We start from the raw sequence: 25,243 nt of genomic DNA, 5'->3' as shown, positions 1-25,243 counted from the left end.
TAAGAGATTTATATAGAAGTTTTTTTAAAATACGTCACATCAGCCGATCATCATGTAATTTGTTTACATCTTCCAGCATGATATAAAAAAAATCCCAATTTGAGCTTGAAGAAATCCGAACGTTCCTCTTTTTCTGAGTTCTTGGTCTGGACCAAGGAACCGCACCACCAGTATGAATACTGCCTGAATTTACACCAATGAGGGCCTCCTGTAAACCTTTTATTATGAATCCAGCTTCAGGCTGCAGCTGCAGCTTTTATACAAGTGTTATCAAGGGCTGGGCAGTACCCTTCATGTCAAGTCAATTGATCCTCATGTGTAAAGTTGATGAAGTGGCAGTTTAATGGAGCAGAATGCCACAGAACCAAATCTGACCAAAGACCAATTTATTATTGATGAGTCAAAAAAAGCTTTTATTTTGGGGACATACCTCATTTTTACAGACTCTGTGTCTCATTGAACATGACTCACTGAAGTTCTCTATTCCTGGTTCAACCTTTCTGCTTTACTTCTGCGTTCCCACAGTTTAGTTTTTCCCACCAGCGAAGCTGCTGTTAGGAGAGCAGCTTGTCAGGAAGCATCGACCCCAAACCTGGTAATTCCATTGTCCGGCTTGTACAACAACTTCTAACCAGAGCCCCTTCGGACTGACGTGCTGTATACGCACACACTCAGACACACACATGCACGGAACTTGTCTCACCCCCGTCAACCTAATTTGCCTCCAACATGAAGAATGGACACGCCCTCCTCTAATGAGAACAAATCTCTCCCTTTCTCCAGGCTGTCTCTCCATCTCCCACCAGCCTCTACTTCCTGCCTTTTGATATTGCGTCCATCTCACTCACGCCACCAATTAGCAGCATAATAGAGCAGCGGTCTGCTGACTGCTTGGACCTCGGTGATCAACTGCTGCTGGAGGGCCACAGGGCCAATGTAGAGACTAGAAAAAGGGTAGGGAGTTAGTTGAGCAAACAGGAAAAAGGAGAGAGGAGAGGGTGTGAATAATTAGTCCCCAAAAACCATTAATTGGTTCCTAATCCCATTTTTTCTTTACCTCACTGAGAGACATTATAGATTCAGAACAGAATTTGAACAGTGATACTTAAATGGCACGTCAACACTCAAGGAAACTAGTTTTTTGTTTTTTTAAATTCATTCATTAACAAAAGAAAAAAAAAACACTAAACTAATGCAAAACAAAACAAAAGCCCCTTTGTAACAAACTATGAATTTACAGTGTGCATTAAAACCAAACAACCAACAACAGGACTATAAAGGTCTGAGGAGTTTGCACAGACTCACTCATATCAAGAGATTTCTTGCATGACATCGCTGATAATCTTGTGCGTAATTTTGATTCTTTTGCTTCCTTGTCCAGATTGTTCCCTAAATTGAACCTTGTACAAAAATGCTGCGTTCCAATAATTTAGTGGTAAATCTTGGTTTTAATCGCCCGGCTAGCTCAGTAGGTAGAGCATGAGACTCTCAATCTCAAGGTAGAGGGTTCATGTCCCACGCTGGGTGCCACCTTCCTGTGGGCTCTCCACCTGCAGGAAGGTTCTTAATGGGTCAGTGTGATCTGGGTGACGGTGCTCAGGGTGCTGACACCCCCAGCTTCTCAGCTTCTCATTTCTGTAAACATTCAGACAGCAACGTTTCCAAAATGATTGTCGACATGGAAACACCAGAAACACTGTAAATGTTGCAGGTGGTCATGAATCTAGTGGAATACAACCACCCATACGTGCAGAAAACCAGTATCAGTATCGACTAACAGAAACGTGACTCAGATGGTGCAGCAAATGTGCACTTCATAGGAGAAGCACTGTTAAATTCAAAAGAATGAAGTTAACACAAACACTCTGGAAGACATTTTCAAAAAGTGATATTTTCAGTGACTCTGAACCTGAAAACACAACTAAAGTTTCCTGTTTTCACTTGTTGCCATGTTGCCTAAGAAGATCTTCTATGTTCAGATTAAACCTATTGTAAAGCAAGGTGGTGGTATCATCATGTTGTGATGTTCCTTAAATCGTTGGAATTCCTTCCAGATATTCTGCAGCAAAAAACCGAATTGCAGTGCCAGGGAATAATCATGTTTGGGTCTTTATAGTTTTCAAACTTCATCATTAAGAACCAAGCTGGACAGAACTGGTATATTTGCATTTAGGTTTGGCGATATTCAGGGTTGTTTGTTTTTTTAAACCTATTTCTGTTTCCTGTTTCTTGTCAAAATAATCTTATTTCACTATTTTGTTTTTGATACGGTGTTGATATGTAATTTGTTTTTTTTGGTATGAGATGTTTTAGAGACTGAGTTTATTCTTTACTTTTCCTTGATGTTAGTAAAATGTTATACTTGTTAATTCAAATCCAAATCTTTACTCTAACTTTGCATATATCATATCTATCAAATCCTTGAGAGAGAACAATTTCCCCACCCCTTTTTTTACAGATAAACTGGTTACAGGTAGGCCTCGTAAGTTTGTTTCTGTTCCAAGTGATTATATGATTTATCAATTGAGGACAGAACGAGGACATATGATTGGTTAAAATAGTAACGCGACCTTGCATCCCGACTCATCAGCATAGAGCGACTGTTCACCGTTTTCTTGGTTTTATTATCTAAATGTCCTGTACACATTTAGTCCAGTTCCCATCGCCACTGATCTGAGGAGATCTGTTTAATGTAGGTTAATAACCCACGCATTGAAAAGCACTTATTCAAACAAACACACCGCACACTGAGTGTCTGGCCCCAGATCTGTTTGCTGTCTTGTAATATCGACGGTCTTTTTTCAGCTGACTTGTCGAGTTTCATGTTGCATTTGCACTTTCTTTTGGGAAAAGGTTTCCTGTGAAATAAACACACCTGATAATATTTCATAAAGTGTTTTATATTAGGCCGTTTCACACACTAGTCGGGTCTCTAACGGCAGCTAGTGTGTCATTAAAAGGAGGCCACTGTTGCGATTAATTAATGAGCATTTTTTTGTTCATGCTAAACTGGGATTAGCATATTCATAAGGGCAGACATCTTTCAGACAGCTTTGAGCGAATCTGGCGGGTCTGTTTCCTCACTGTGTTCTTGTTTGTGCCCATACATAACCCCATTTGTTGACCAGAGTCCTACCCCATTAACTCCCATGATCCTCCATGTCGGAACGAAGCGAGAGAGCGAGGGAGAGAGAGAGAGAGAGAGAGAGAGAGAGTGTGAGAGAGAGAGAGAGAGAGAAGACGCACGGCCCCGTTTTCACACTTGAGAGAGCACGCCCGCTGGATTACAGACTAAATTGGTCCGGGTTACAAACTGATTACCATGTCGTGTTACATCTTTACTCAGATGCATAATAAACAATGAGCGACTATTAAAACATGTTGCACTCGGTGCCCCCCCCCCCACCACCACCCCCAACACCAACACCAACACCCCCAATCCCCACCAGGCATATCAAATTAGAACGAAGAAGAAAAATGTAACCACGATCTGCATCAACCTGATTTTACCTAATAAAACCTAATAATAAATAATATAACCTAATAAAAAGCCCAGCAAATCAAATAATGACGGTTCTTAAATCCAACATGTTTTTACTGGTAAATACTATTAATTGCATGTTAGGATTCAGTGTTTTTTTTTTTTTATTTAAAGGAGACATATCATGCTTTTAAATCCTTCCTTTTTACATATAAATCATACAGTTGTGGTCTATACAACGCGAAACTGCAATGCTTGGGTCTGAATTCCTCATTATTAGAGCTCCACAGGCCCCTTTTCAACCCCTTTTCTGATGCGCTTCTGAGAGCAACTCGTTTTGGGGCGGTCTCTTCAAATGCAAATGAGACACTTCATACCCCTCCTCCTCTCCAGGTTGCAGAGGTCACACTCGGTTCAACGTCACCCTGTTCGGCCATCTTTGTAGTTTGATAGAACAGATACAATTATCTAGCGGCGCAGAAACTTTATATTCACACATTATTTACAAAATGTCAACAACGGAAGATTTGTCCATCCAGCCATACATGTTGGAGCCAGAGTCGGACCCGGCGGAGCGAGATGAAAATGACGATGATGCACCTACAGAACAACGTCTTCATATGGATGTAACGCAATGGTGTGTTACTATATTTACACTAACTTCTCCATCCATGCCCACTACTACAATACTGCCTGTATTACAACGACTATTTAACACAGAAGTTACATTATAATCTAAAACGAGCACACAGCGCTAACATATGAAGACGGTGCAACTGCTAATGCTAACTAAACAATGACAGGGACGTCTTATCATCACACTTTTTAGCGTTATATACAGCTTACCGAAGTGCTCTGTTCGTCGTCTCCATAGATAGAAGGAACTGTCCGCTCAATCAGACGAAGTCTTTCGGCAAATCCTTCTTTATACTGGCGGAGGTTGCTGAAGCAGTCGTCCTTAAAGTGATTCGCGCACACAAAAATGACCTTACCCACAGATGTGGGTACATTTCTGTGAAAAATAAAACTCAACCAGGCACTTGGAAAAGGTTCTGATGCTGGGAGACGGTGTAACGAAGCTTGTGGGTTACTACATCCAACAACCGAACATTTCGACTTATCCTCTCGTAACTTCGGTTGGACTACAAAATCGCAGCGAGAAACAAAAATGGCGGATTGCTCGAAACGTCGATGTCCTAATTTGGCAGTTCCGCTGAGAATACTGTGACGTCATTGTTCAAAAAACGTAATAGAGAATAGAAAAATCGAAACCGATCGCAAAATATGACCAAAACAGAATATTAAGATATCAACGGAGCACCTGAAGAGACTACTTTGAACTTTTCTGTACTTCTATACACTCTAAATATACACCAAAATGCATTTAAGGGCTAAAAAAGTGGATTTAGCATGATATGTCCCCTTTAAGTTCCTAATTAATAGTCGAGTCGAACCATTTACTTTTACTTTTACTTGGTTTCATCATTTTATAAAATCTCTTCTGCAGATGACTGCATGTTTCGTCCAAAAACAGTTGAGGAATACTTTAATAAATGCTAAATCATTCATATTAACAGTTGGAATATTAAATTAACATTCAATATTTCCTTTACGTGTGGAAGCCATTGATAATGAAATTAAAAGTTTCAGTCGATGAAGAAGTGCCTTCTCCAGTAACAATCTTTTTACTCTTTTATTTGTACATATCTGAACTTAACTTGATTATTCTACAACTAACTCATTTGATATCGTTTCTACTGTGAGTCAGGCTGAATACTCTGGTTTTTTACTTGTGTACCAACTTATTAATTAGTGAAGTTTTAATTTATGAACAACTGAACACTTGAGTGTTTTATAGCAGTTTGCGCCGTGGTAGTGGTTTGACTGTCCCACAGTTTTGCTCATTTTGCACGTTTTCAAGGAGAAACGCAAAACTTCTATTGCGTTCCAGGTGTTCGTTTACACAAAAAGCAACTTTTCTGCATTGCTCAGTCTCCATGGAAACGGGGGGAAATCACAACTTTGCTGAGACACTTCATCTCCATGGAAACGGGAGAAAACCCAACTTTCCAAAGAAAGCTCTGTCTCCGTTAAACCAGGGACCTCAAACTCGCGGACGATGATATTTTGTGGCCCCCACCTTGATATGATAAGTATAATGAAAGTATATGAAAGTATAATATTAGTGCGAAAGGCAACTAGATGAACAAACTACATGAACTCAGCAACAAAAACACAACACAACCATTACCAACACTACAAACCTAATATTACCCCAATAATTACATCTAAAACATGATGAACCAAACTCCCATAATGATAGTGATCAGCTCCGTGACGCTACATATTATTAAAACAGTGGATATATGCGGGAGATGGGGTTTTTAGAACCATGAGTGTGAGCGGGGGGGCTTTCAATGTCTTTTAGCTCTTGTGTGAGTCACTATTGTTTAGAGATGAGAGAGCATGAGCCTCTGTGGCTGTGAGCGTCAGCATGAAGCCTCGGTCCTCCTCACGTAGTGACCATCCCTATTGGTCATATTCGCCGCTTTGCACTCGCTGCAGGTTTTGTTGACTGGATTTATTGAAATGTGGCGCTCACAGCTCCGGACGGCTGCAGAGCTGCAGATCCGCCCACTATTGTTGTGTAATGATGTTACATCCCTGCGTCGTTCACAACCCGCCTACATTTTGCCGTACTCTCTGTCGCGGGACCGCGCAACACAGTTGGTCTGGGTGTGCTTTGCCTTACCGTACCGTACCGTACCGTACCGTACCGTACCGTACCGTCCACCACCGTGCTCAGAGATGTACTGCAGTGGGACCGAGGCTCAAGGAGCCGCAGCAGAGGAACCAAAGAGCCGCGAGTTCCCGGCCCCTGTTCTAGACCTCCTGAGGGTCTCAGCTGCTTCTTCTCTCAAGACAAATGTGGCTCAGATATGTGAGAAGAAGTGCAGGCAAGAGAACCCATGTTCAGAAGAGCCGTTCATGATCTTCACTCAATGTTCCATTCATGTTCAGGAAACTTCATGTTCAGAATAAATCATTAAAACTCTTAATAATGACATTTGAGGATTTTTTGGTACTTTTTTTGTGGAACCCCTGATGCGGCCCAGCTTCACCCAGACTCCGCCTCCAGCGTGAGGACGTTATTCCTATTACACACCACACACTTAAACCTTATTATTTCACACATTTAAAACTTAAAATCTATTGCTTAATAATGCTTTTTAACTCTAAACCTTATAAGCTAAGCAGGCATTAGCTTCTAGCTTGTTTTTACTTCTCTAAAACTCCCTCCTAGTCAAATCGCCCTCTCCCCCTCACTGCTCTTGCTCGGCCTCTGTGATCCACCCAAGTACCACGTCCATCTGTCCAATAGACTGGCCTGACCCTCTTGTCTCTTCCATGCCCCTGCCCCCTCTCCCCCGTCTACACTCTCTTCCCTGTCCATCACCACACTGCTGATTTGGCCGAATCACGGGCTGACCATTCAACCCTTCCTGACACTTGGTAGTTTTATTTTGACAGTCAATCTAATAACAATCCAACCTGGTAGTTTTATTTTGACAGTCAATGTAATAACAATCAACTTGGTGGTCTGTCCAGTAGAATGTCCGTGTTCTCCCAGTGTTTAGAGCTCATTGTTCTCTGCTGGGAACTACTGCAACCGATTTTAAAGGAGTTTACTGTTGGTGTTTTCATAGACCTCAGTAAGGCCCTTGACACCATAGATCACTCAGTACTTTTAAACAAAAGGCAGAGGTACGGTGTCAGAGGTCTTGCTTATGATTGGCTGAGAAGTTTTCTTGGTGCCAGAGAACAGTATGTGCATATGAACAACGTAGATTCAGATAAAAGGAGCATTACACATGGAGTTCCCCAAGGCTCAGTATTGGGACCAAAATTGTCTATATTAATTTGATGCCAATAAACTGTCAATACATTTACATAAAACAAAATATATAATTTTTGGAAATAAGAAAATTAACAGACCACATAATTTAAAAATTGGTGAAATGGAAATAGAAAGTGTATTTGACAAAACTTTTGGGAATCATTATAGATGACAAACTAAATTGGAAATTGCATATAAATATACTTAAGACAAAGATGGTAAGAATTATTGTTATCTTATATAAAATCAAAAATTCAGTAAATCAAAATGCTCCTAACATATTATATAATTCTGTCATACTTCCATATCTCAATTATTGTGTTGAAATATGGAGTGATAATTATAAATCAAACATCAATTCAATCTTCCTACTTCACAAGAAAGATATTAGAATAGTTCATTATACAGACTATTATGCTCATACCAATGCTCTTCTCATTAAATCAAAAACGTTAAAATTACACGACCTTGTTGACTTCAACACTGCAGTTGTGATGTATAAAGCACATAATCACATGCTGCCTCAGCACATCCAGGAGAGGTTCAAACCCAGGGAGAGGCCCTATGACCTCAGAGGTTCAGCTGGCTTTCAGAAAACAAAAGTAGATGTGTTTCTGTCAGGGGGGTTCAGTTTTGGAACGTTCTGGATGTTCCTGTTCAGTTCACACATTGAAAAAAAACCTTTAAGATCCATCCATCCATCCCTTCCTCCCTCCCTCTTATCCATTTCCGGGTGGTGGGGGTGTCAGTCTGAGCACTGTCACGCAGATCACATTGCACTGATTAGGAACCTTCCTGCAGGTGGAGAGCCCACAGGAAGGTGGAGAGCCCACAGGAAGGTGGAGAGCCCACAGGAAGGTGGAGAGCCCACAGGAAGGTGGAGAGCCCACAGGAAGGTGGCGCCCAGCGTGGGACATGAACCCTCAACCTTGAGACTGAGAGTCTCATGCTCTACCTACTGAGCTAGCCGGGGGCCCTTTAAGATCAATGTCATAGAAAAATATATTGCTGTAGAATAAACACCAGGAATATTAATAATATGATCAATGATAGCAATAATAACAAAAACTAAATATAGTATATAAATACTAACGGGAAATATTTGTGTTCGCATATATTATATTATTGGTACAAACGTACAAATGTGCAAATGTTTAACCTACAAGTATGACTGTACATGTATACTGGATAATTGTTGGTGTACTGCGTATACTGTGTATATACTTGTACAGCTATAATATGCTGTGTATACATGTGTATTTGTAATATGTTGTGTATACTTGTATAAATGAAATGTATTATTATGTTTTCTCTTTATCTATGAAGCTCGAGTTCAGAGTCTGATGTCTTGCAGTTCTGCTACATCTTGTATTTGATCTGTTAACTGGGTTAGGTGAAATAAGTGTTTAACTTCAGCCTAAACCCTTTCGCTCTGTATATATGTCAACCTATAGATGAAAAATTGCTCTTGCTTATTTCATTTTGTTGACCACTGACCGAAGAAATAAAAAAGAGTTAATAAATAAATAAATTTACCCCGCTGGGGTCCCGCCCCGGCCGGGGTGAGTGCGGCTGGGATGCGGGGGGCGCGCTCCCTCGGGCGTGGCGCTCATGGGGGGGCTGGGGCGCGGTGCTCCTTCTCCATTTGCTGTTGGATTGGTGGAGGTTGGGACACCGCGGTGGCCGGGTGGGGGCCCGGCCGGCGGCCTGGGGGGGCGAGAGTCATCACTCCCCCCCCGTCCCGAGTGTGTGTGTGTGTGTGTGTGCCCGTCTGCGTCTGCGTCAGGGGTGGGTGTCTGTGGGGGGTGGGTCAGGGGTTGGGTATTTCAATTAAAACCGGGGGGAGGATCATGGGGCGGGTGGGATATGAGGCTCCTGGGGGTGTAGAGTTGACTGCCCTCCGACCGGGGCCTGCGCCGGCCTTCGCTTTCCTGGGTCTGGGGGCGGGGCTGGTCCGGGGAGCGGCGGCTGGGGCCGTCTCTGCCTTGCCGTGTTGGGGGGGGGCGGTGGGTGGGCCTGTTCCCGGGGGTGCGGCGGGACTTGCCGCCGGGGTTGGGGGGGCTCTCGGCCCGGGGGCCCTGCTCCGGCCTTTTCTCGGCTTGGCGGCTTGGGTCGGGGCCTGGGGCCCTGTGCCCTTTATCCTTCTCTTGTGGGCCCCTCTTGCCTGGGGGGGATTCCTCTCTGCATTCTCCGTCGGGTGCTTTTTGGGCGGGGACGTGGCTCTCTGGGGTGGTTCGCTGGGGTCTCCCCGGGCCTGGGGGGCTTCCGTCTGCCGGGGTGGCGGTGTCCGGGCCCGATGGCCTCGGACCCCGGGGTGTCGCCACGGGTCCCCCCACAGCAGTTCCGGTCACACCCAGTGGACAAACCACACACACACACACACACACACACACACACACACACACACACACACACACACACACACACACACACACACACACACACACTTCCACTCTTCACGAAAGGTGCTTCTGAAGTTGCTTGTTCGCTATCATCATTTGTTCAAACTTTAAAAATCATGTTCCTCTTTTGTTGTCACCTCATTGTTAATTCATGTTCCTGCTTCACGTTCCTGTCTAGATAGAGCTGCTCAGGCTGGTTAATCTAAGAAATCATTTTACTGTCTAGATAGAGCTGCTCAGGCTGGTTTAATCTAAGAAATCATTTTACTGTCTAGATAGGGCAGCTCAGGCTGGTTTAATCCAAAAACAGTTGGAAAATATTTGGATCAGTGTGATAACTGCAAATAATATATGTAGCACAACAAGGATATTGTATGTTATCCCCCTACCCCCTCCCCCCTCCCCCCTCCTCCCTCAACCTTTTTCTTTCTTTTCTCTTCTCTCTCTCTTTGAGCGTTCCCCCCCGGTCGTGTACGGCAGCCATGCCAACTTCTGACGGAGAAGGCAACAGGAGGAGACTCCAGGTCTCTCCCTGTTGCAAGACCAAAATCTGTTCTGACTCCGAAGGCTCTCAATCACATCATATTGTTGGCCCAAGCTGCCGAACAGGACAAGGGCGAAAAAAAAAAGAAGAAAAAAAAAAAAAAAGAAAAAAGAAATAAATTAATATTTATATATATATATATATATATATATATATATATATATATATATATATATATATATATATATATATATATATATATATATATATATGACCAACATCATACAAATATAGAAATAATTTCTTTCAGCATTGCAGATTTATGAAGAATATCAAAAGGACAATATCTGGGGTCTTTCTTAGTTTTTGTTTATTTTCACATCCTAATTGCAGCTTTACTCTGTTCTTGTCCAGTTAATGATGTGACGAGCTCACTGGCGGGACGTAGAAAGGCCAAGTTTGAGTGACTTAAATCGTCTCCATCCAATCTTCTCATCTTGTATCATCACTGCGCCGCATCGCTGCCTTATTAACAACGTCCATCTAACTCCCTCCAACTGCGCACTCTTACACATACATGCACGTGCACGCTAAGGAAACCAAGAAAGAAACACACACACACACACACACACAACCGGTTGACTGACACACTTTTCTCCTCACCAGCAATTTGTTGCCTGTGACATCACATTGTGTGTTAAAGCCGCACTGGCACCAGGCTGCAGCTTCGTTAACTTTCCTCTTTAATGAGCGGTTTAATTGAGCTGTCTACCAGGCCACCTGTCGGCCTGCAGCCTCATTACCATACTAATGGAGCGGGATTGTTGCTGCTCTGACAGCTCGGGCTGCACGGCCATAACAGGAGCTAAAGGAGAGGGAGGGGCGAGCGAGAGGGAGGCCAAGTGGGAAAAAGGGCATCAAGGGCCACACGGGGAGATTTCCAGACAACAAGAGGATAAAGTGAGGAGGGGAGAACTAAAATTGGTTTGACTGCTTTAACAGTGTAATACTTAGAATATATGAGCCAATTATTGATATTTAACAGATCACAGAGGATACTGAACAATCGCACTGAAATTGTATATAGAGGGAAAAGACGAGCACTTTCTAGCTGTAAGACGTCTCGTGTTATGAATTATCACCATTATCACCTTAGGTTCAGATGCAGATGAGGTAGAGTGAGCAAAAACTAGCTTTTTATTGTATTATACATGAAGCAGGGACCAACAAAGTCCAGCTTTGTCTCCTTAAAGCGAAGTAACTCATCCATAACTGCACATGCATTCAGATGAAACAACATTCAGCAAATAACTTGATGATACTTATTGAGAAAAATAAAGGATAAATACACATTTGTCAACTAATTAAACCTTATTTTACTTTTCACTGAGGCAAAACATACACATAAAGCATGACTAATGTTTTGAAGATAAAATAGGATTAACTTTATTAATCTCACATAAGGTAAATTTTCAGGTCACAGGAGCACAATTGAATACATGATAGTACTGTATTTTCCAAACTATAAGTGATGCTCTTTTAACTTGTTTTGCAGGTTATGCAACATATATATATGATGAAGTGACTTAAAGTGGTACATACCACCCAGGACCACCAGATGTCACTGTATGGCATCAGAGTGCTGCTACAGTACCAAAGCGAAACCTCTTTTACTACTGGATTTCACTGACAGAATGAGCAGAAAGTAAAGAAAAGCTACACACTACAATTCAAGCAAAAAGTTATTGAACATGCAACAGAAAATGAAAGCCGAGCAGAAGAAAGAGTTTAGAGCCACGGCAGCAAACACATTTTAGTTCAGGGGCCAGTTTTCATCTCGAGCAGGTCAGACCGGTAAAATAGTGGCATAATAACCCCCGAATTTTAACTAAAGTTTACTTTGTTGTGGTGCACAGTATACAATGTCTACATGTTTTGCAAAAACCAAACCATTACAATCGAAAATGACTACAATCTCAACATGAAGTGAAAAGTCCTAAAATCTTCTCCTGGAGCTGTTGCATTATGCATCTTCTAACAGACTTCCTCTGACAGCACGGCTTTGAGGCTAGTTTGATAGTAACCAGGTCGCTGTCTTTCATGACAGCATCACCGATATGCTGATACCTCAGCTCAGGTCTCAGACCCTGTTTACACAACAACGTTTCACATGACAACACCTAATCCGTTAAAAAAAGGAGAGTGTTTCCACTGCAGCAGCGGACACAGAGACAACGATGTAGTTAGTATGCCGGGTCACAGGAGGGCGCTGTTGCTTGATTTTGTAATGAAACTACACAGACGTGTGCAGAGAACAAAACACTATAAAGGTGAAGAAAATGGAGAGAACCTGACATCCGTATGGACTGATGAGGCATCAGATATCAGGGAGAGTCTCAACTATTAAACTACTGATCTGGAGGATAAAACTAGAATATGGACCGCGGGTAGTACCACTACGGGTCGTACCACTACGGGTAGTACCACTACACTACGGGTCGTACCACTACAGGTCGGCCATGTTTGTTTACAACTGGATGAGCAGGAGGGAGGGGGAGAGATGAGCAGTAACAGGCTCTGTAGCCTCCATCAGTCTCTGCAGGAGGGATTTGAGCCATGAAAGAATCTTTCCACCTTGGGAACCGGATTAAAAACTTTGTGGATACAGTGGATCAGAACACTGATGTCGTGTAAACGGACCCCCCAAAAGTGAAGAAAGTTTTGCGGATACACTCGAATTCGTTGTCATGTAAACGGGGCCTCAGTGTCGTGCCCACCACTTGTAAAATATGTGTTTTAAAAATCAATGTTTCCTTTGAGATTTTTACAATTTGCTTGGTGGTTTGATTGACTGGAGCCTCTTGCAGGCCGGTTCGATATATGTGCAGACAATTTGTCTCACTGTTAGAACGATGTCAAGTTCATGCTGTTTAGATGATATCCCACAACTATAAAATTAAAGTATCGCCATTTACATCCTAAACACTTGTATCATTGCAATTTGCACCCTGCTGATACGTCAAAAGCTGAGCAGTACTGAATCAAAGAAAATACATGAAACAATCAGTGTAATCTATGTAGACTGTTAAAAATCACAACGCAAGTTATTTCAGCCATTTGATGTCATTCTTTAATTTTAGGTCACTTAAATTATGTTTTAATATACAGGCACCAATTGCATAGTAGTAATTTCAAGGCTGCTGACATTTGAGGGGGGGTACAGAGGTAAAGCCAATGATCCTGTCAATCCCACAGACTGTGGATGAAGAGGAAGCCAGAGGACGAGCTGGTTGCTGTGTGTTGCTCTCTGTGTTGATGAGCGCTAATGTGACAGGGGAAAGCTGGCGTGAGGTGATCTCTGCACAATGGAGGAAAAGGCGCCACACTGGGCCCGCTACTTTGCTCTTTTCCAGGCTCACATAGCGGAGACAGCAAGCTGAGTGAAAGTCAGCCGGAACAGAAGCCGTGTCAGGTCTCCAGCAAAATGAAAGACTTCATTTGAGTCCCAATGAGTTTTTAATGTGTCCTAGCAAACACTGCAGGAAGTGCTGACTTAACAGAGTTTTAGGTTAGTTGTCTACAAACAGAATCAAATTTATATTGTGACACTGAAAAGCTCAAGCTCACGCTGTTACCGGCGTTGAGACGACCAACTACTATCTGACATCTCATTTGTTCCGACGTCTAATTATCTGGATTAATTCGTCTTGATGAGGGGATTCCAGGGACTGATTCAGGCAGCATGACGACATTAGAAAAAAAAAACCCACAACAGAAAAGCTGAATGAAGAAAGAGGCCAAACAGGGTGATTACAAATGAAAAGTGGCCGTGGGGAATGATGGACAGACTGAGGAGAGAGGCGAGGGTATGGCTGCGGCAGAGAAGCAATATGCATTCAAGACTCCAGTGAATACACCCCGACTCCACACAGCCACATGCTAATGACCGCCACCATTTAATGTGTCAAAATCACAATTCCCTCCGTTTTTTCTTCCCCGTCTCTCCTTTGGGGGGCTAATTGCTTCGTCCCCTCCTTTCTGACCGAGCGGCTGCTGGTCTGAATTAAAGCCCATATTGTGCCGTGCATACCCAACCTGCAACTCCACACACACACACACACACACACACACACACACACACACACACACACACACACACACACACACACACACACACACACACACCCTGAGTGGTCAGCGATCATTACCATATTTTTGGTCACGCAGCACATTAATGAACAAGAAAAGTTAAGCGTCTCATGAGGTAGCTTGTTTTTCTTCAAATAATCTACAAGCAGAAACACACAAATGTCACTAATTTCATCTATATTTATTTGAATAATCAGCACAGACCACCAAGATAATCATGTATTATCCAGTGGCGGCTGGTGATCGATTTGTTAGGTTGGCTCTTCGTTATTCTTCATTTTCAGCCCATGTTAACTTTGTTTAAAAAAAGTGTGTTTGTAAACCACATTCTAACAATCTTGTCTTTTTTAGACTGAGAGGCCCCCAGTGATGAAACATTATACATCTTTTAAACAGCGAGTGAATAGAAACACTTATTAAGACTCTTTTGTTAACATATTAGTAAGCAAATACAAGCAGAAGTTTCATTAATACCTTCAAGAAAATGAATGTTTTGTTGCTGGTTTACAGGAAATGACAGTTAATCTGAGTTTAGGAAAAACAAAAGGTATATCAGGTATATTTTCAAACAACACATCAATGTATTTTAGAATGCTTTGAAAGAAACCTGAAAAAGAGAAGAGCAAACTAAACTCTTTTTTTAAGCTTTTAGATTTTCAGTCATTAATAAATATGATCATATCTGACCATTAATAAATAGTGAGAGAAGTGACAGAGTTAATAATCAAACTGAATTAATTCAATTCAATTTTATTTGTAAAGCGCTAAATGACATCAACAGACATCTCAAAGCGCTCTTACAATGATAGAGTACAACAGAACCCAACTAAACCTTCCAGAGCAAGCACATGTAACAAGCAACAGTGGAAACCAGGAAAAACTCCCTCGCATGGAGAGAAGTTCATAAGAACTCCCACTTCAGGAAGAAAGCGTGGGGCGGACCCTAGACTCTGGAAGGGGGGCCATCCGTCTTGACCGGTTGGGGGGAGAAGTACATGGGATAGGACAGGGAGAGAGAGGAATAGAAGAGGGAGAGAGAGAGGAATAGAAGAGGGAGAGAGAGAGTGGTAGACAGGCCAGATAAGTACAAATACTAAGAAAAGTCTATGATGAGCGTTGGTCTGATGATGAACCAATCTCAGTCTGGAGTTTAAGGGCCGTACCGTTGCGGTGGGGTCCCGGTACTGTGTGGGGGTCCCGGTGCTGTGGTGGGGTCGGGTAGTAGGACCGTGGTAACTCCACTCTGTGAGTCTTGGGTCTGATCCCCTGGATCCTGCTCCCCTCCTGTCAGTATCTGGTGGCTCCAGTAATGTTGTTACACAGAGAGAGAGAAAGAAAGACAAGAAACAGAAGCTCCAAATGTAGAGTTCCTCCCTTTAACGGGAGAGAGGAAATCCCCTCAGCAGTCTAGGCCTAGAGCAGCTCAACTTAGTCCTCCTATTTTATTCCTAATGATAAGCTTTATCAAAGAGGAAGCTTTTTAGTCTACTCTTAAATAAACTAATGGTGTCGGCCCTTCGGACCGAGGCTGCTAGTTGATTCCAGAGTAAAGGAGCCATATGGCTGAAACTCCTGCCTCCTGTTTTACTTTGATGGACTTTAGGGATTACCAACAGTCCTGCATCCTCAGAGCCAAGGGCTCGTGGAGGGTGATACACTTCTAGAAGTTTCTCGATATATATGACGAGTGTACCACAGCGTGGCAACGACTAGAACTAGGGATAATGGCAGGATGTACCATCTCACCTCTAGCTTTCACAATGGCTATGGAGGTCATCATCCTGGCCTCTCGGTGGGTAGTAGGAGGGCAGAGGCTCAAACCTGGTTTTCGTCTTCCTCCCATCAGGGCCTTCATGGATGATATGACCATCCTCACCACAACCAAGGAGCTGGCAGCCGATGCTGAACAACGCGGATGGAAAGCCAAGCTTTGTCTAGTGGAAGTTGGCTGCAGAGGCTTCATTGGGAAGTCAACCATCAGACTGCTTAAGGATTTGGGAATCCAAGGCCAAACCCTACGCCAAACCATCAAAGCCCTCTCAGGTGCAGCAGAAGAAGCAAGTCGATGGCTGTGGATGAAGAGGCGAGACACTACGTGGACTGCCACCAACACCCGCAGCACGTAAGGATTGAAAGCAGAGGGGGCCACACCTGGGACGCCGGGTGTTGCTGATGAGCCCTCTGGAGGTGTCGTTTCTTTCACACCAGTGAAAGAGGGTGCCCACCTGATGACCCCAATAATGCTGACAACCCCCCCCCCCCCCTTCCCCCTCCACTCAATTAGACCAACTACCGGAACAGCGTCAAAACCATCCCAACTCATTGACACCACTGATATCTCAGGAATGTTGTTTAATCGGGATTGTTTCACCTTGTCCTAAAAACAGAACAGAATAATCAAACAGTGAATTAGAAGATAAGTGACAGAGGTAACAATCAAACAATAGGCTGCTTCTATTATCCAGCCACCACTGGTATTATCATTAATGTTTTCCAGTAAATTCTGGATTTCCATACTTAACATATATTTGGTCGCATCAATAACCAGGAAAAATTGCACATTTTCTAAAAGCATAAAGGTTTAAAATTAGAAATCTTCAGATAAATGTTGATACCTTTCTGAAATAATGGCCTAAATAAGTAGTTGTCAAACTTTTCAAAAGCAATGCATCCAACTCTCCACCTTTATGTCTGACCTGTATAAATTACAATTGTTGGGCTGAAGATCCATTCAATTCCTCTAAGCAGTTTTCTCTGACTGAGGAGAAACACCAGCAACAATGAACAGGCCATAAAACAGCAGGAAAGAGGCCAAAGACCCCAAGAAATTTCCAACCCCCATGTTGGCAACCAATGATAATGGTCGAACCCGACCCGAACACCACAGGGGTCCGAAATTCAAGCTTGGTGAAGCTTTTCCTCCCAACTGTCTTGGCTTCTCAATCCGACCACCGAGAGGGACACACGTCTCTGCTGCCTCGGGACGGTAAAGAGAGCACCAAGTAGGTCCAAGGGACCAAACCAGCGCTAGCCCGCTGGACGAGCAGGACACAGTTTGGACTACTTCTCTTTCCTTTTTCCCTTTTTCTGGGGGGATTCTGGAGACTCGAGCCAGCGTCTCCTCTCCTCCTTTCAGCTGCAGGAGTCTTACTTTATTAGATATTAGATTACTTTAACAGTAATCAAACACTACACAGCAAACACTATGTACAAAGACAGTGTGTGTGTGTGTGTGTGTGTGTGTGTGTGTGTGTGTGTGTGTGTGTGTGTGCATGTGTAGTTTGTCCACTGGGTGTAGTTGGAACTGTTGTGGGGGGGCCTGTTGCGACACCACGGGGCCCGAGGTCATCAGGCCCGAATGCCACCACCTAAACGGGTGGCAGCCCCCAGACCTGGGGAGGCCCCAGAGAACCACCCCAGAGAGCCATGCCCCCACCCAGAAAGCCCCAGATGGGGCCAAGCGGGCCGGGAGCCCCCCCAATCCCCAGAGCTGCCCACAGCCCTCACCCCCCCCCAACCCGGCAGGGCAGAGAAGGCCCCAAGCTGCCGCGCCCCGGACCAGGAAGAGCGAAGGCTTGGACGGGCCCAGTCGGAGGACAGCCAACCCACCATCCCCAGGAACCCCCCGTAACCACCACCCAGGACCCTGATCTTGATGGACACACCCACCCCCACACAGACACAGACAAAGACACAGACGCGATCACACTCTCACACACTCCCACACTCCCACACTCACACACTTGGGGGGAGCTTGATGCCTCCGGCCCCCCAGGACGCCAGCCGGGCCCTCACCAGATCCCATCCTCCACTAATCCAACGGCGAATGGGGAGGGAGTACTGCACCCCAGCCCCCCTGCGAGCGCCATGCCTGAGCGAGCGTGCCCTCCGTATTCCAGCCGCACTCCAGCAGGACCACCCCTGGCCCAGAGCAGACCCCCCCCTCACACACACACACACATCCCCCAGCACTCCCTAGGCTGCGGAGCCACCAACCACCCAAGCCGCGTTGCCCTAGCCACTGACGGTCCCCAGAGCCCCAGGGCAGAGCCACTGCCCCCCCACAGGGCTACATGGTGTATTTAATTATTGGGGACCATGTCGACTCAAATTGTGTCAAATGATTTTTCCTACCAGCAGACATTCTCACCAATGTGATGTGGTCTAGAAGTAAGTTTTTAAATAACTTTATATTCAGATTACTTTGGGATTTTCAGTTCATGAGCCTTTTTTGCGACGCTTAGGGAAACCAGGAGCATCAGGACTCATTTTATTCTCTTTTAATTTCTGTGCGATCTCCTGACAAGCAAAGTGCAGGTGAGACTGGAATAGGGTAGCCCAGGCATAATGATTAATCTTCACAGATCTTTTGCCAGAACGTTTGGACTGGTGTACACAGCCAACGTGTGTGTAGATAGTAACAGGGAGATCACAATGTGTAGATAGTATCAAGGAGATCACAATGTGTAGATAGTATCAGGAGATCACAGTGTGTAGATAGTATCAGGGAGATCACAGTGTGTAGATAGTATCAGGAGATCACATTGTGTAGATAGTATCAGGAGATCACAGTGTGTAGATAGTATCAGGGAGATCACAGAGTGTAGATAGTATCAGGAGATCACATTGTGTAGATAGTATCAGGAGATCACACAGCTCCCAGTCCGACCTCTGATGCATCAACCTGCACTACAAACTTTTTAGTAAAATCTGGGCTCATGAGGACAGGAGAAGGGCTTTAAGGGCCCTGAAGGCTCTCTCACAGTGGTCAGTCCAGGTGACGGGGTTCCTCTGGTCCTTACAGGTCAGAGCTGTGAGTGGGGTAGCGATGCGAGCAAAGTGAGTCTCCGATACCAGCCCACCAAACCCAGGAAGGAGCGGACCTCTTTCTTGGTGCGGGGGTGAGGGCAGTTCTGGATAGCTTCCATCTTATCCAATTGGGACCTCACCTCTTCCCGTCCCAGTTGATAGCCTCCTGCTGTGCCCACTCACACTTCGCGGGATTGAATGTCAATCCAGCCTTCTGAATTGTCCCTAGTATCAGGGTCCGGTGTTGCAGGTGCTCTTCCCATGTGCCGCTGAAGATCACCACATCGTCCAGGTAAGCAGCAGTACAGTGGTCACACCCCTGGAGCACTCTGTCCATCATCCTCTGGAACTTGGCTGGGGCCCCGTGCAGGCCAAAAGGCATCATGGTGAAATGAAACAATCCTGCTGGGTTCCGGAACGCTGTGTATTGCCGACTTTCTTTTGCCAATGGCACCTGCCAGTATCCCTTACATAGGTCAAGGGTGGTGATGAACTTGGCTGCCCTGATCTTCTCCAACAAGTCCTCAATTCTTGGCATGGGGTAGGCGTCAAACTCTGAGACAGCATTGAGTTTTCTAAAGTCTATGCATATTCGAAGTGAACCATCTTTCTCGAAAACGATGACCACCGGGCTGCACCACTCAGAGTTAGAAGGCTCAATTACCCCAAGGTGAAGCATCTCCTCCACATCCTGCTTCAGTCTCCCGACCAGCTGCTGTGGGACCCGGTACAGCCGCTGGCAGATGGGTTGGGTGTCTTTCAGGTGTATGACATGCTCGAAGAATGTAGCCTTACCAGGTTGAGCATGGAACAACGATGGCGCTTCATTGAAGACCTGAAGGAGCTGGACTTCTTGTTCCAGGTGAAGGTGGGCCAGCACAGGCCTAGCTGTCGCATCCCTGAAGGTCTATGGTCCTGTCTCCAGCTCTTCATTGCTGTCCACCTCCTGGGCCAGGAGAACCACCTTTGGTGCCTGGCGAGGACGTTCCTTACACTCCTTCAGAAGGTTCACATACGTCTGCTTCTGTTTCTTTCTGTCTGGGTGCTATACCTTGTATGTGACTGGACCCATTCTGGACCCATTGTGCGAATGATGACAAACGGACCTAGCCACATCGCGAGGAGTTTGTTGGTGGATGAAGGAAGACGAAGAAGCACCTTTTGGCCTGGCTGAAACTCACGACTACGGTCCTATTGGTCATACCAGGTTTTCTGGTTTCTCTGGGCCTCACGTAGGTTGACCTCTGCTTCCTCCCGATACCTTGCCAGTCGCTCCCTCACCTCCAACACGAACTGCACCACACCTCTGTCAGTCTGCCTGGTAGAAGGAGCCTCCTCCCAACCTTTCTGCAGCAGATCCAACGGCCCTTGAACATCCCAGCCATACAGAAGTTCAAATGAGGAGAACCTGTTGAAGCCTGTGGTACTTCCCTGTAGGCAAAGAGCAAAAACGGCAACCAACGATCCCAGTCCTTGCCTGTGTCATCCACAAATTTCTGCAGCATGCGTTTTAGTGTTTAGCTGAATCTTTCAACAAGGCCGTCTGTCTGTGGATGGTATGGTGTGGTCCTGATGGCAGAAACGTCCAGCTGTTTATGAAACAGCTGCATGAGCCTGGAGGTGAAGTTTGTACCTTGGTCTGTCAGGATCTCGTCAGGGATTCCGACCCTGGAAAAGAGTTGTACCAATGCTCGCAGGACAGCAGGGGCAAGGGAAAAGCCTCTGGAAACCGGATAGCATAATCCCACACTACCAGGATGTACTGGTGTCCTGCACTGGTTAGGGTTAGGCTTATCACCAGAGGCCCCACAATGTCCATGACAATCCTGCAGAATGGAGAAGAGATAACAGGGAGAGGTTTCAAGAAAGCTCGGTTGGACTTCCGGGCAGGGCATGTTTTTTCGCATTTGTGGCATGTAGCACAATATTGTTGGATGTCTGTGTACATGGAAGGCCAATGAAAGCGTGAATTGATGCGTATGTATATCTTGTGGTGAAATGAAAGAATTTTACAAAGCAAATCTGAAAATAATCCCATTCAAAAATGTAAATTATTAATAACTCAAAATATCTCCTGGTCACATGATCTGTAACCCCCGGCGTCATGTCACCGGTGAGTTGTGTGTGTGTGTGTGTGTGTGTGTGTGTGTGTGTGTGTGTGTTTGTGCAGGTGAAACAGAGAGCAGTCCTGGCCGACTATGCTAACAGTAGGGGAAGAGAGGAGTGAACTAAATGAATGACCTGGTGCGCAATACTGCAGGGAGTGATGAACTGTGTGTGATGTGTACGTGTGCATGCGTGTGTGTGCCGCTGCCCCGTTACCGACGGAGTTGCTCCGTCACAGGGACAACCTCGTCTTCGCGGGACAGCCCGAGTGGGCGGAGGAGGACGCCGAGACATCGCTGCAGGACTTCATGCAGGTGAGCCTGAAACTGCCCGCCGACACTGTGAGTAGATCTTACTTAATCTTACTCTTACCTTCGCCAGCGTCCACCGCCTGGGAGCAAGACGACAGGACAACCAGCGCCAATCGTCACCAAGTTTGAACATTTCAAACAGAAAGAATGGTGAAGAGTCGCGGGAGGGAACTGTGAGGGACGGATTTCAGCGTCAACGACCAGTTCCTGAAGGAGATCCTGGACCGCCGCCGCCTGCTTTCTCCTGTGAGGCATAAGCTCATCGCTGAGGGATCCCGAGCCGTCATCACAGTGGACAGGCTCTATGTCAAAGGCCAGCTGTTCCGAGACCCCGCCGTCACCCCCCTGGCTCTACTGATGATCCTCACAAACTGAGTATAACCACTCTAACACACACACATCACAGGTTTACACAGGTCCAGGTAAGTATTTAACAGCAACATTAGTAAACATCATGAACAACCTATATTAAAGCGAAGCTAATTAATACTACATCATTAATGTACACGATGTTTACGATATTGTTATAGTAATAATTATTTTGGACTTGTTGCTGGTGTCTAGCCTGTGGCAGTGGCTGTACCGTCCACAGCTTCAGGCTCTTGAGTAGGTGAGGATTCTTCATGACCTTTCTGGTACAAGTCATCCAGTGCTTAAAGCACCCCCTCTGGCGATCTGGAAGGATGAAAGAGAACAAAGTTACATATGTAACTATGGTTCCATGAATCCTGGATGATCGCCAGCACATCCAGTCACTCAGTGTCCTCGTGAGAAGATTTTGACAGGAACAGATCACCTGATGACGCCGGTAGATATAGACTCTCCGGGTCATCCAGGGGTCACGGGTGACTTTGTTGATATAATTGCTCGACCCGCGCGAGATCAAACACCCAGTGCTTAAAGTACCACCTCTAGTGTTCTGGAAGGATGAAATAGAACCGTAGTTGTATCCGTAACTTTCTTTTTTCCTTGAAGTTAGTTTCCCAGTGGAAAACACATCTCCCAAAATGAGTGAGAAACAGACTTCAATAAAGCATAAATTACGTGTAAATTTAATTAATTCATTTCAAACGTTTAACTCGTTAAAAAATGTAGGTAATGAATGCAGTTTTGTTTACTTCTGGTTTTTTTTTATAAATTTGTTTTTCTCCCTTACTGGAGCAGCAGCATGAGCAGCAGCAAGAGCAGCAGCAAGAGCAGCAGCAAGAGCAGCGTCTCTGGGCGCAGCACCGTGACTACAGAGCAGCACAATACACAGTGGAATAATATTAAGGCAGAAAGATTCACGTTAAAAAGTTACCTGATGGCTGACTGAAAAAGTGAAAGTCATTACTTTACTTTGAAAAGCTGAATTTAATGACCACAGAAGTAATTCTGCAGCAAAACAGCAGGTTGCCATGTTGGCTGACCAGAGCCTCCAAACTGCTAAAGCTGGAGGAAAGACTGGTAAAATATTAATTTCTCCTCTTTCTCTCTTTCCCTGGCTCTCCTCTATACTGTGTGCGTGTGTGTGTGTGTGTGTGTGTGTGTGTGTGTGTGTGTGTGTGTGTGTGTGTGTGTGTGTGTGTGTGTGTGTGTGTGTGTGTGTGTGTGTGTGTATTACAGTATATTATTGCCACTCTTTTCATGTAATAAATTTACCACTTTGTTTCTAGAAATATTAAATCCTCAAAGTGATGGAGCTGCACTCTAACAAATCCCAGACTGATGTTAGATGTTTATTAATGAATTTATTTGTGTTTTTATTATTTTGCTGATCTGGGAGAGGCACACTTTCACGCAAAGCTAAAAGGACGTTATAAAAATAGTCTTTGATTTTAAATATAGTCTCTGTGTGTTGAGTCGACATTTATTCTGTGGTTTTTCCTCAATAAATATCTATTACAAGCTTTAGTCTTCAGAAGTGGCATTTCTAGATGTAAACACTTGGTGGGGCAAGATTTTATTTCAGGTTTAGTGACTCCACTGAATTCCAAAGTAAAGTGTGTGCACAACCTTTAAGCCACAACATTATAACGACCATATAGGCGTTGATCCCATAAAAATGTTGAGCCTTGGAAATAGCCGATCCCAAAAAAAATTTATCTAAAAAAATAAATATCAGTGATGGGGTTCAAACCAGGTCATAACGTTTCAAATGAGGCAACTCAGCCACTCAACCAACGGTAAAGATGCAAATTGACGAGATTGAAGAAGCATTCATCACCGTGTCACACAGTGTACAACTACTTACTTTAATTTTCTCGGCAAAACTAAGTGTTTCAAACTCGTAAATAATCAATTTAATACATTTTTATCCTTAACTGTTTGTTAGCTTTAGCTGCTAATAAGCTGGTATTTGTTCGGCTCCTCCGGTTCTATGAAGCTCCGCCTCAGTCAGCACCAGCCAATCAGCTCTGAGCTTCTAATGATGTTGTTAGTGGGGCTTTGGGCTTCAAGCCCCAGAGGCATCAAAATCACGTGAACTGAATGAATGGAGCCACAGCCTGAGCATGAACACTTTCATTTTACTGCATCCAATACACACTGCATGGTGAGAGAGGGGCGAGCTACACTAATGCACCATCACTAGATGTAGAGTAGATCAGGAGGAAACACAACCTGGAACCGCATGAGGAGACCAATAACCAGGGAGGACAGTCCTCACACAGTAATTATGTGCTATATAGGAGGAAGTTTTATTCACAGACAAGAAAATATTGTAGATAATCTTAAAGAATTAATAGTATACTTTGCATGCAGTCCAGGTGTGGACCAGTCGCCCCTAGTCGTCAGTAAAAAAACAATGTGATTAATCACAATTAATTACAGACAATTGTGCAATTAATTAGTCAATATTTTTTTAATCGATTGACAGCACTAATATTTTCACAAAATAACTACAAAATGACTACAATCTCAACTTGAAGCCAATTTCAATGAAACCTTTTGGCGCAAGATGCAGTGAAATGTCAATTGCATTATGTTTATTTTTACAAACTCCCCCTGACAGCATGGCTCTGAGGCTAATGCTAGTTTACTATATTTCACCGTAGTATCACTGATATCTCAGCTCAGGTCTCAGTGTTGTGTCCACTGCTCTTAAGGGATTTGTTAAAAAGTCAGTGTTCTATTTGAAATGTTGACATTAGAGATATCAGTGATGGCAGAGTCATGATTTTCAAGTGGGCCAATCTGGACTTTGCTCATCTTTCTAGGGCTTTACAACCTTCATTTTAGTGATTTTCCACCGGAACAAATTTACCTGGAGCCTCAAAACCTCAACATTTAAAATGTAATAGCTCAGCTTCTAAACTTTCATATATACAGTAGTTTTGAAACACATACAAAAGCTATCTTATGTTGCATTTATGAAGTTTCAATTCCAAAATATGATGGTAAACATTTCATTACATTTCAGCTTTTTTTGTGGTTTCATACTTCTTCTATAGTATTTTTAAGACAATTTTGAGATTTTTGAAGAGAAGAGAAGAGAAACACTTTTATAAAATATAAGAAAGTTCAATAATAAATAAGACTGGATAAAAATTATATGAGTATGTTAAATATTAATAGGTAAATGGTTTAACAGTAACTAATAAAAGCACAGAAAGAATGACATTA

Source organism: Lipophrys pholis (assembly GCF_963383615.2).
Source record: "Lipophrys pholis genome assembly, chromosome: 13".
In the NCBI taxonomy this organism is placed as follows: Eukaryota; Metazoa; Chordata; class Actinopteri; order Blenniiformes; family Blenniidae; genus Lipophrys; species Lipophrys pholis.
Note: the sequence above shows the minus strand (reverse complement) of the source record.